A 12,919-nucleotide genomic window follows, 5' to 3' on the forward strand; every position below is an offset into this window, starting at 1 on the left:
CAATGATTTCCTCTTCTTTCTCCTGCAGCTGCTGCGTTTGGACCAAACACACTGAAAATCATGGCTTTCTCTGTTACTCTCTGCCCACAGGCCAAGGTCCTTTACTAAATTATACAGTTCTGCTCTTCTCCTCATCTAATAAAGCACCGAGCGAGCAGCCACTCAAAGGCATGGAGGGGTTTGGCAGAAAGGCATCTATCTGTCAGTCCTCGTGAGCCCGGAGAACTGGGTAATTTAAAGCCACTTTTCAGGTTCAATACCAACCTTCCGGAGGAATCTCACATGAAATGAGATCAGTATTTCCTGCATTTCAGCTACTGTTTGAGCCCAATGGGAATGCAGCCATTTAAGGAAAATTGTTGCTGATTCTGTGGGAGATGTTTCGTTTCATTAAAAAGGCAGAAATCAGCTAAATATATCCAGCTGTTAGGAAACATTGAAAGAATATATCAGTCATCGTGCTGCAGGATTTCAGACTAATCAGCATCAGGGGTCACATCAGCTTCCATTTCTGTTGTTTAATATCAGCAGCACCGTAATATGACTGCATTAGAAGCTGTTAGACAGTCCAACATCCACTTGTGATGTCTGAAATCCAAGCATTTTCCAAGGTGATGGCAACAGAGCTTTATTCAGTACGATCAATTTTATTAGACCCTTAAGGTTTAAGCAATTGGCCCAGGCTTTGTTAAAGAAACCCATACCAGAAGAGAACTTAAACAAAGAGGGACTACTTTCAGAGGAACAGTGATAAGACAATTAAGGATTAAAGAGGATGACCAGCCCATCGCTGCAATTGAGAATATGGGTTTTAATCACCTAGAATTTAAAGCTATAGTACATCCTGTCCTCTCAACAGTCGAGATGGCACCGCCTGAGCTGGACAAGAACATTTACCACCACCTACAAGGTTTTTAATGGAAAGTGACCACTATCGAGCTCTCGATGTTTGCCCGCTGTCAGTGTTTAGCCTGGCTGCACACTGGATTGATTAGTCATTTATTGAAAAGGTCTACGGTGCGACATGATCAGCAGTTTGTGGATCTCATAGGGCAGAAAGCGTAAAGCAGACAATGGAGGAGATGCTAAACACAAGGAATACAGACAAGCAGTCTTAAAGACTCGGATCAGTATTGGGGGTTAGGGTAAAGGTGGTTTAAAGTGAGGCCTTTAGCTAAAAACAACATCCATCTTATATTCTTTCATACTCCATTAAAACATTCAGAAATCGTTCAGTTCATTGAGATATTTGGAAACATGAAAATTTTCAGTACCAAGTGAGCTGATTGTACATCACAACAAGTATCTGTTAAAAGGATTGCAAATGAAAACGAGCCTTTAGGCTAACGAGGTACATTTACATGTCTTTTGCTAATCAAATTATATTCACTGTCCCTTCTCAAAATAACAATTTGCATTACTGATATTTGATACAACTGCATGATGCAAAGACCTTTGAGGTCGTGAAGAATAGTTTATATATAATTCTTAAGACTGGATTTCAACTCCAATTGTAAAATACCAAGATATAATGTAGCCTACAGGTCTGAAAAATGAAGCCACAGCTGAAGAAGTGATTATTCCTGATGACCAGCAGGAGGCAACGCAGGTGGAGCAAAACCTGATCATAAAGTATTTAATCGTGTTTCACTAATGCCTTTTAATGAGCGACTGGTTTATTTCTGTTTTCTTCCCTCCGGTTTTACTTCCAGGTGGCAACTAGCCTACTGTTGAAGACACTGGATGTTTATCCACTCCAAACAAATTAATGGAAACAAGCCAGTTGACTATATTATATGTTTCACAAGTTTATTATCTCAGTTACTAGTTTTAAACCTTTTTTTGTAGATTAAAAGTCAAGCTAGATGTTTATTAAGTAAACTGGTGTCACGTTTAGAGTAGAAATTGTTAAATTTGCACCACAGCAACCTTTTCCAGCTTCTGTTCTTCTGTAGAAACCAAGGACTAAATAGAGTTTCATGGCCCTAAAAATGGTCCAGGTAGGGATTTAGTACGTTTCAGACAATCCTGAACCTTGGGTGAGACATTTCTGATTGGTAGAGCATTCCTTGCGTTTCCGACCAAGTCATATAAGCATTAATACTGACCTAACTTGTAGAATATGTCAACTTTAAGTTATATAGCTGTTTGTGTCCATGAACGCAACGTTCAGACCGATTCATTCTGGGAGCTTCTGAGCTCAGATTGCAACAAGAAAGCAGCTAAATAGGAGCCATAAAACATTTAATCTCTGATTATTTATGCTCTAAGGTGAAAAACATAACTAAAAAACTGTTGAAATGCACAACATTAATAAGTTAATAGCTAGTTAATAGCTAGATAGACAGCCGACAAGACGCACCATAAGCTTCAGTGTTTGGGTGGGCTCAGAATGAGCATTTGCTCAGATTGTGACAGCAAAAGCAGAGAAATCAGAGTATTAAATGTTAATCTCTCATCTTTTTATGCGGGTGATGTCTAAGACACAAAAAAAAACAAAAAAAAAACACAGACACTATAACTAAGAAGTGTTTTAGAGCAATAAAATGTGAAAACAGTTAAGCTTTTAAGCTGTTTGACACAAATAAGTACAACTCAAACTCCATAAAAGTAACATGGCTGCAGCGGACTTCCTGTCTGGTTCAATCAGACTCTGGCAAGCAACATCGGGGTGGAGCAGCACACTTTAGCGGACTTAATCTACCCTGAACCCGAACCAAAGGTGAAGATGCAACAGACCCAAGGCTGATATAACGTTTCAGTTTCTGGAAATAACAGCACCTGGTCGTTTAAGTCTGATCTAAACTTGGCTCATTGCGTTTGATTTAGAAAAGGTTTTAAGCTTTAAAACAGCAGTTCGCAAACGAGTACCTAAAATGACTCAAAAACTCTTCACAAAATGAGTGACTCTTTAAAGCAAGCCACAAAGTTTGCGGATGATCAGAGCTGTAGCAAAAAATCCTGGACAGATATAGCCATTCTTTTGATTTTATTCCTTTTTCTTGGGTGACCTAAGGGGGGATTTAACCATTTCAGTATCTGTGAGGATCCAAACTGACACTGAAAATCCCCGTTACCGCAGATAAATCTGAGGATCAGATCGTCATCCGTCTCACAGAGAGCCCCCACAGACAATGATAAGAAGGCGAAGCTGACTTAGCAATTAGCATCTGAACCTTACTTTCTGAACACACAAGTAATCCCAAATGCTCACACTCAGCGGGCGGCAGAATGAAGCAGTTGACATCCGTTTGTTTGATCGGTGCAAATTATATTGATCACTCATTTGACCGCTGTTCATTCTCAGTCTGTGTTAGCAGAAGTAATTAACCAAGCCAATCAATGAAGTAAAAAGTGTGTCTCGGGTTGTGTTATGATTACGCCTCAACTCAGAAGCCCCCCCCCTCCCCAAAACAAATGTGTTTCTTTAAGAAAGGGAATGCTCCACCTGTGAGCACATAAGATCCCAAGCATAACTCTACAGGATCCAAAGCCAACTGTCTTGGGGCCTGGTGCTAGGTGTCGGGAGCAACAGCTTAGAGGAGGACGGTTTATGTTTCTGGTTCACCAGCACCTGGTCCCACATATGTAACTGTCCAGCAGTGTATGCAGCAAAGGCTCAAATATAGGCAGCAGGCCAATGGACAGAAAGGGAACTCCCTTTTCAAAATGACACGGTTGGTGGATGACACCGCAGGCTCAGCAATAAGTCAGACCCCTGATTACGATCAGCAAATGCAAGGTCATCAGAAATGTGCTGAGCACAAGTTGATGGAACGAGTGGAAAGGAATTTAATTAACAAGCTGAGAAAGGCTGAGGACTTCAGGAACCGTCCACAAAAGCAGGCATTCTGGTCCAGACATAGAGCGCAGCATGCGGTTGTTAGTGTTTCCACAGCAGCATGGCATCATTTCACTGACCCCCTCAATAGGGGAGTCAGGAGGAAAAACACTGCTTTTAACATATACAAGATCATGATTTTTAACCAGTTATGTTAATTGTTGCTATGAGTAACCCTGATTACACGAGGGGTAGCTATGTATTCTACATCTACAGTGAAGGAGGAGGGTTGGTAGCCCGAGGTAGTATAAAAAAGGGCAGCTGGAGGTTTAAGGTTTTGTGTCGAGGACGGGCTGCCGGCTTGGCTCAGGCTCTCTGGGGAGCTGGGTGAGGGGATGGGGCTGGTGGCATGGCACATACACAACTGTCCCGAGGCCGAGGGCTGCGTCAGAACAATAAGAACCACACCCTGTGGGTTTGATAAGGCATGTCTTCCTCTGACTTTGAGTAAGAAGATTACAGCCACAAAAGAGATTACATCAGTGAGGATCAAGATTGACCATATTGTTGTATTAGCAGCTCACTTTTAGCATCCAAACAGCAACTAAATTTGAAGGGATCTCCTGTAATCCAAGGTTTGAATCAGAAACTTTACCTTTTAGTCTATTTTTAACAGAAGCTGACATCAGCATAGCGTTCCAGCGTTGCGTGCACGTGACATTAGCAATGTATAGAAATGTGGGAATTGTTCAAGCGTGTCGTGAAACAATCAAAAGCCTCTGTTTAAGTCAGACTAAAGACAACAAGACTGAAACAACGCTGCAAATGGGAAAAGCAAGCGAATGCTGACAGAGTTCAGGAGGAGGTAAATGTCAAAGTTCTCGTTGTGCGATACAAATAACAAATGGCGATTTCAGTGGAATTATTAAGTGGCACGTGTTCTTCAAGAAGAAGAAGAAGAAGAAAAAGCACGTAGCTTCTATGTTATGCAGTGCGACTGTGAGGATTTGGGAGACAAAGAAGACTGTCAGCAGCAAGTGATTAAAAAAATGTTTGAAAGGAGACATCTGGGCTCTCTTTTGTTCAACCAGAAAGAATGAACTAGTTCAAACACACACTGTGTCATAAAAATATATATATTATCGTAGTAACACAACTGATATGAGGAGATACAGTAGCCGCTTTCACCCTCACCATCTTCTTACAGAGATAAGGATCTATGGTCATATTCAGTTGTAGAGAAAACGCGCTTTTCCCCCATTCCGCCCGCTGTTCTGTGATATATATATCATTATTATTGCTTTTTAAGACAAGCTCTCATCATGTTACCAGCGCTGACACAGGAGATCTGAAAACAGAAGCAGGCTGGATTACATCTACTCTAGAAATATGTTGAAAAAGTCATAAAAATGGCACTTTGTCTGGAATAACTGTGCAAAGACAATCCTACAAAACAGAGAGCAAAAGATAAGATATTCACAGAGTTTTCAAATGACTGGAAACTGTAAATAACAGCCGAACTATCTTTCATTCTCCACCCACAAGCTGATGAGGAATAATGTAAGACAGCCAACACAATACCAGCCTGGCAGGAAGCCAGAGTATGAAGGAGTGATCCCTGATCTGTGCAGCAGTGGTTTACCAGGCTCTATCATCTTTCTGTTGAGTTAAATGACTTTAAGCTTAAATTACATTTTTCAATCCTTCGAGTGGAACCAAGAACATCCATCTAGGCACTTTATGGGACCATCTGACACATATGTGCTTGTTCTTTTCCTGACAAACGTCCTGTACCTCCGTTGTAAAGTCTGTATGGTCAATAGGATGAGAGGATGGAGGGGGATTTCCATTTAAGTACAGCGAATAGAGGCTTGCTGCTTAATGAAAAGGAGTATTTATTAGGCTGCCAATCTGACTGTCCGCCAACTCCCTCGGGAGCTTACGGAGGCCTGGGGGGTTCAATCTACCCAGCAGGGAGCAACTGCATCCGAAGAAGAGTTCACCAAATGTGTGGTGTTTTCTATAAGAGAAGAAGTCACAGAGGAGTGATAATATAAAATATGGGGTTGGCATTTGCACAATGCCTCTCAGTTTCCTTTATCTTCCCAGGGATGCCTGTGGCCACAGTGGTGCCCGAGCAAGTGTTCCTGCACACAACCACACACATGCACTCAGAAGAATGTAACAGGAGGGACCACCAGCTGTTGCAGTGACTGATACGGGGAACGCCCAAAATACTTCCATCATCAAAATCTAGTGTCCATATTCTCTCATTCTTTCATGCAAATGCACCGACACAGTGAGGCCCTTTACTCTGATTCCTTCCTCTGGTTGTGAGTGTTAGGCAAACAACGCGGTCACTTATTAACAAGACCTCATCAGGACAGTCATTCCTTTCCCATTTTCATGATTACGCATACTCGAAATGTTGCTAAAAATACAGCTCACATCCTCCTACAGTATGTGACACCTGACGGACAGATGAGGGAGGCATGAGGAGCTCCCTCTCCTTTTATTGCTCCCTCTCATTTCCAGTTCTCACGCTGTTAAAAGATAAACTACCTAACCTACTGCGTGGCCGCCACTTGACACCAATAAATCATAAAAGCCCGTCCTTGCTGCGAACAAGTCCGGCAGTCACACAGTTTTATGATTTATAGAAAGCGCTGGTTTCAGCTGCAAAGCATCGCCTTTCAGTGACCAGCTGCATCTGAAGTGGCCTTCGACCCGTTGCTCTTCATGAGGCTGAAAGGTTCGAGGTCTGGATAGTAACCCAACCACTTCCTGTATGCCGACTATAATGGGAATAATCACGCCACAGTTTAATTCAAAAGGCTCTGTGTGCAGATATGATTGCAGCACTGCAAAACAGTAACGGATAACATCTGTGATATGGAGCTCCAAAACAAACAAAATGAGTCAAAAAGTCAAATGTAAATAACTGGATAAATTTTAACCATACTGTTTAAATGTGGCTCTGAAAGGAGTCACAAACGGTTCATATAAAAACTTAATCAACAATAACTTGATAAATAAACACACCTTCATTCATTTTACTTCCTCCCTTTATTATTTCCCAATTCGTTTATTTCTTTTTAACTCCCTAAGCTTGAGTCACGCATCCATGTAAAACTGATATACGCAGAATACACACGACGCAACATGCGCTATTCGAAGCATTTATACCTGTAACATCCGCACGCTCCCACATGAAAACGTGTCACAGTTACGTTTGTCCACAGATCGGGATTAAAGTTAACACAGAGAGGTTTGTGAAAAACTTCAAACTATGTGCCGACTCATTTTATAGTACGATAAACTTTGTTATTCTGGGGGCTGAAATTGTTGTAGAAACGCAGGGGCTGAGATACCAAGCGTACGCAAGCTGCATTAAGAAGCTGACCAGTAGGGGGTGTGTAAGCTAACTTTTGATGTTTCGTGTCGGCAATTTCTCACTCCATGCTTGGTTTAGGGGCGTCACGTACCATCTACGATATCCTACGATGTTGCTTTTTCTGTCTAGATCTTGTTTTAAAAAAATGCTAACCTCTTATATTCACCCCATATTTACCATTTATCGAGTTCAGTCTGGGTGATCAGGTGCGCCCTCTTGGGGAATCTTCTGGTAACAACACAGGAAGTATGTGAGCAATTACGATGAGAACTGAGATGGTTGCTTACATGAGCGTGAGGTGAAACAGCAACTGTATTTTCCGGTATTTCCGGCCTATTTCCGGCGTCAAAACAGCAAGTCGTGCGTTTACATTTTCATGTCACCACCATCGCAGATGAGCGACATCATTCAGCAAGACCGCAGGTAGATGTTGAGTAGGTGCAAAAATTTAAGCTTTGTGTGCATATAAACAACAGGAAACGAGTGTGGAAAATGTAGTCACGGGTTAATTTTGCAGTATAAAACTGCAACACCAAAGTAGGTGTTAAATGTTCTGTCATTGTATTGGGCCGGCAGGCAATTAGGCCGTCAAAATACTAGACAGCTGTAGGATTTCTATGCCACTGGGGATCCTTTGTGTACTTCAAACAATGGTTTCTGGAAGCTTAACCGGACTAATCTCCAGCTACTTTTTGGGGATCAAATAAATATTGAAAGCTTTTACTTAAATCACCACAATGCAGAACACAGAGAGGGTGTTTCACAGGTTTATGTGTTTGATCATTGAACCAATTAAGACTATAAACAGAGTGAAAAAAAGTGCGTGTTAGCATTACAAGCAAGCCCGATACAAATAGAACTTGTTTTATTTTACACTTTTGTTTCAAGCTTTGTATCTGAGCAAAGCAATATGCTGCATAATGATAATAAAAGTGTTGTTGTATTTGTTATATATCTATGGGAGGCTGTCTTCCTTCTAAAATTACAACTCATGATTATATTTCTAGTGGCCGTGGGAGCAACTACATGTGAAGGTTATGTTGTAAAAATACTGAATTTTAGACCTAAAAATGCCTTGAACCTCCAAATTACTAACCCCAGCCAAGCTGTTTTGATTTCTCACCCTAACCAAGAGATGTTACAGACCAAACACAACCAGGAAGTGACTAGATTTCAGTTTAACGTGTTGGGTTTACATCAGCAAAATGGCGTCCATGGTGATAATGGTCACCCAATGCGGATTTTTTGACTTCTTAAAAGGGGAACGCCGGTATTTTTAAACAGAGACCTTATTTCTGGCATGAAATACGTTTATCTACTCACTGAGAACAGTTTGGCAAAAGTCGGCGTCCATCAGAAGCTATTTCGATAACTCGCGATTGGCATATATCCATATCACGGAGTGAACAGGGCAGGGGCGATGCGGCCTCTAAATAAGGCATTATCTGTCTTTATTTCACCAATACTTTAAGAAGAATGAATGAACGAACGTGTACTATAGCTCTATTAGCTCATAAGTGCTGTTATGTGGCTACTTGCGGCTATAGGAGAGCTAACGGAAGGATTTCTACACAGGCACTCGACTGGGACCACTTCATCCACACGCCCCCCTGCAGCACAGTTTATTTACTCCTTTCTCTGTGACAGTCGGCTAACTTCACACAGAGTTTGCTACTGCTAGTTTTGTGCAACATGGCAGGATATTTATCCGATTTTGACAATGTGAACGACGACTTTGAGTAAGATGGACGTTCTTACCGGAGTGAATGAGCTGTGCTGCAGCCATGCCTGTCGATGAAGTGGTCCCAGTAGAGGTGTGTGTAGAATTCCTTCTGTTAGCTCTCCTATAGCTGCAAGTAGCCACATAACAGTAGCTATGTGCTAACAGAGCAATAGTACACGTTCGTTTCATTCTTTCATTCATTCTTCTTAAAGTATTGGTGAAATAAAGATAGATTATGCCTTATTTAGAGGCTGCATCGTCCCTGCCCTGTTCACTCCGTTATATGGATATACGCCTATCGCGAGTTATCTAAATAGCTCCCGAAGGACGCCGACTTTCGCCAAACTGTGAGTAGATAAACGTATTTCATGCCAGAAATAAGGTCTAGGTTTAAAAATACCGGAGTTCCCCTTTAAGGGCAAGAAGTGTGCTCTAATTTGAAAACGCTCGTATAAGTCGTTTATCCTGCTTGTAGCAGCATTTCTTCAAAGGATGCCACCATGTGTCGTGAGGAGGATACAACCTGGACTGTGGCTTTGATCTAAAGAAGATCTATAAAATCAAGCTTTACTCCTCCTTCTTAGGTATCTATTCATCAGTTTAACTTTCCCCAAATGTGATAATTCAATCATAAGGCATAAGACTAGATGTAATGTTCCACGTTTCTGTAATGTTAACAATCCAAAAACTTCCTTTTATACGGAAGTGGCATCACAAATTGAACTAAATTTTTACTCGCAAACAGCAGTTGAGACGTGCAGCAACAAGCTACTCGCCCATATGACCTCAGTCTTTTTACTTTTTATGGATAAGACGCACACAGAAGCTTAGATGGCGGCCTAGTTTTATGCACACAAACTCATTCTAAGCAGCTCTACACACTTAGCACACAGGGCAGATGTAAAACTGGACAAAAGTCCAATTTTTCCACACATTTTTTCCCTGATAATACCAAACTAGCACACCTCCATTCATCCCCCCTCAGTCCAGGGGAAGTAATGCGATATCATGCTTTGGAGCAGAACCTCAGCAAGCATATGGCCAGCTATTCAAAAATGTCTAAATACTAAGGCCCACATGATGGAGGTTCAAGGCTGGGCTGCACAACCACAAGAATCTTTACAAAGTTTGCACAGTGTATGAAAAATGCAATAAAAACATGTGAGCCTCGTAATATAATTGAAGGGAAACCTCCTACGCCAACACACTTCGCAGTGAGACCCAGAGTACGGTTTGCATTAAGGCTTTGATTCTGATCCATTTCTACACTGTTTCTCATTTTGGTAGATTAAATCTGACAGCTGGCACAGGACAGAGCAACCTGCTGCTGAACCGAGCTCCATCTTCCTTTTTTAGCCATTTCAACAAAACCACAGCCGCACTGAAGAGCATTCCTGTACGACTAAGGCATTTCTCAGGCTTTATCAGAGGGATAAGGAGCTGTTTCAGCCCTGCTCTTATTTCACCACATGGCATGCACATCATCCACAGCCACCACACAGAAATTCCAGAAAAAAATAATCAGCTGGTGAGCCCCTGTTAAGTTCAATGAAGGCAGACAGAGTGGATTAAATCTGTTTTCTAAATGAGGCGATAAATATGCAGCTGTGAATAAGCAGCAGACTGCTAGCAGGTGAACAAGGCATTTGACATTTGGCTCACACACATTCCTTTATCAGCTGACAAAAGAGTGTTTCCCAGCGTGGATCCACCGTGGAGATCAGTCTGAGTGGGTTGTGAATGGCATGCATGTCACCCATCAGTATAAAAAATATAAACAGACCCATAAAGACTGCGTTAACAACTGATTCACCTGTTTAAAAGTAGAACAAAGCCTGCAAAGCAACGCTTAACCTCAATTTAAGACTAACAACTAACATTAACATTCATTTTTATGAACATACCATCAAGAGTGGAGTTTACCGAGCCTAGACGAACGGTTCTGTACTTACCTGTTAGGTGCAAAGCGGATGAATCAGTCGTCCATGATGAGGAGTTAAATACAGTCTCACATCCACGCCACAAACTGATGAGGTCCGGCTCCACAGGAGAGAAAACCGGCGGTGTTTTTCTTTGGGGGAAAGTAACGGCTCAAAAAGTAGAAAAGAAAACTCCTACGGACTTTAAACAACTCGGAGTCCGGAGAGTGTGAGAAAGTGTGGGTGTTCCCGTCAGAACCGCGGTCCGTTTCTGCTGTTTTTCGGATCGGGTAGCTCTTCCCATCCGAGAGGTTTCAACAACGGTTAGCGCTGCAGAGAGGACAGAGGACGAGGCGACATCAACGTCTCAGGCACGAGGAGACCGGAAGTAGGAGATGCCGCCTTCAAAATAAAGTCTCCAAACACGTCGTACCTAGAAAAAAACAAAACAAAAGCAACAAAAAAGTAAATAAGCAATCGATTAAACACATTATAATTAATACTATTGTTGTATTTATTATTCTCTTTCTTCTTCTTCCTCTTATAATAAATACTATTATTACTATTAGAAGTAGTAGCAGTAGTAGTATTACTACCCTTGTTTTAGTTGTCAGCTGTAAAGTTAGTTATTTAGTAAGTTACTTAGTTAGTTGTATCATTGCAGCAGCACAAATAAAAGTCTGAAAAAATATCTAAAAATAAGATATCAAATGAAATAACTACAAATATACACATACAGAAATGTGAAATAAATAAAATACACCACACAAAAGTGGCAGCAGTTTGCAGTGGATCATCTGATTATTTTTTTTATATTATCAGAAAAATAATTGACTGCAACACTCTAGTAAATAAAGTTTTTTTTTCATTTAATTTAATTTAAAATCAAATAGAGGTGTGGTGGTTAGCATTGTTGTCTCCAAAACATGCATGTTAGGTTGATTAGCGATTCTAAACTGATTCTAGGAGCAAGTGTTAGTGTGTATGTTTGTTTGTCCCTGTCTTGGTCCTTTGATCTATGATGGCGAGCAACATGCCCACCTCTCGTTTGATGGCAGACTGGACCCTGAGTTGAATTGGGAAGGTTTAGAGAATGGATTGATTTTAAGAATAACATATCCTAAATAAATACAAATGAAGTTGAAGTATACAATTAAGAAATTCACAAAAATATAAGTAATATGGTGTAAGTGAGGAGAACTATAGAGAAAGAGATTAAGGTATGTTGCTGAAACTACAAAAAAATGGTTATTTCTCAGACGAATGTGCTAAATTGTTTAGTCAGAATACAGCTCAAAGACCAGAAATGGCCCCTGGACCACCTCGATCTGGTCTTTGATGTCCTTAAATCAAAATAAAACAATCTAAAAAAAAATCAATGAAAAAACAACATTTTGTTCATACATTTTGAGGTGGGTGTTAACAGATGCTATGCTGCCATTTTATATGATTCCAACAGAGAGTCTGAGCTAAAAGGAGCCTCAAGTTGACTCTGAATCTTTTTAACCAAGAGAAAATTGTCCATTTAAAGGAGGTTTAAAGTATGTTTGACATGTCAAGTGCATTGTTGTGTTCAAGGACCACGACATCAGGAGAGATTTTTTAACCAAAGATGCTAATTACGTTGCAAACTTGTCACCATAAGAAATCGAAAATAAAGAAGCACTGAAATTGTTAACAAGAGTGAGCTACATGAATTAAGAGGCAGACAACATACTGTACAGCATACTTTTAGTTACTTTATGTTTCAGTATGAACTTCTGCAGCTCTACAACTAAAAACCAGTGGAGCTTGAGCATCTTTTATCTTGAAAATGCCGCTCAGAGACGTTGCTCTGCCTTTGATGACTTGACTCTGTAGGTTCATACAACACGTTGCCAGTTGCACTCACTGTTCAGCACAGAAACATGGACATAATTAGATCACAAACCTGCATCTGTGTTCCAGCTTCACAACAAAAATAGTTTTTCTGATAACACAGAGCAGATGGGAAGTGGAGTTGGGCCTGGCAGGTTTCTGATCAGTATGATCTCCATCGATGCCTTCAATCATTACCTGTAAGTAATTAGACAAGCTTTGAACTATATATTCACTAATAATGA

General features: G+C 40.9%; 1 protein-coding gene across 1 annotated transcript in view; it reads right to left on the reverse strand.

The window, feature by feature from the left end:
• The window catches only part of LOC140271439 (plexin-B1-like), a 74,818-nt gene extending 63,659 nt beyond the window's left edge, over positions 1-11,159 (reverse strand). The window contains exon 1 of the mRNA XM_072366662.1: positions 10,851-11,159. The gene's annotated coding sequence lies outside the window, so the exon portion shown is untranslated. The remainder of the gene's footprint in view (positions 1-10,850) is intronic.
• Positions 11,160-12,919: the final 1,760 nt, after the last annotated feature.

This window comes from Leuresthes tenuis, unplaced genomic scaffold, assembly GCF_036924035.1.
Source record: "Leuresthes tenuis unplaced genomic scaffold, fLeuTen1.0.hap1 SCAF_16, whole genome shotgun sequence".
Taxonomy (NCBI): domain Eukaryota; kingdom Metazoa; phylum Chordata; class Actinopteri; order Atheriniformes; family Atherinopsidae; genus Leuresthes; species Leuresthes tenuis.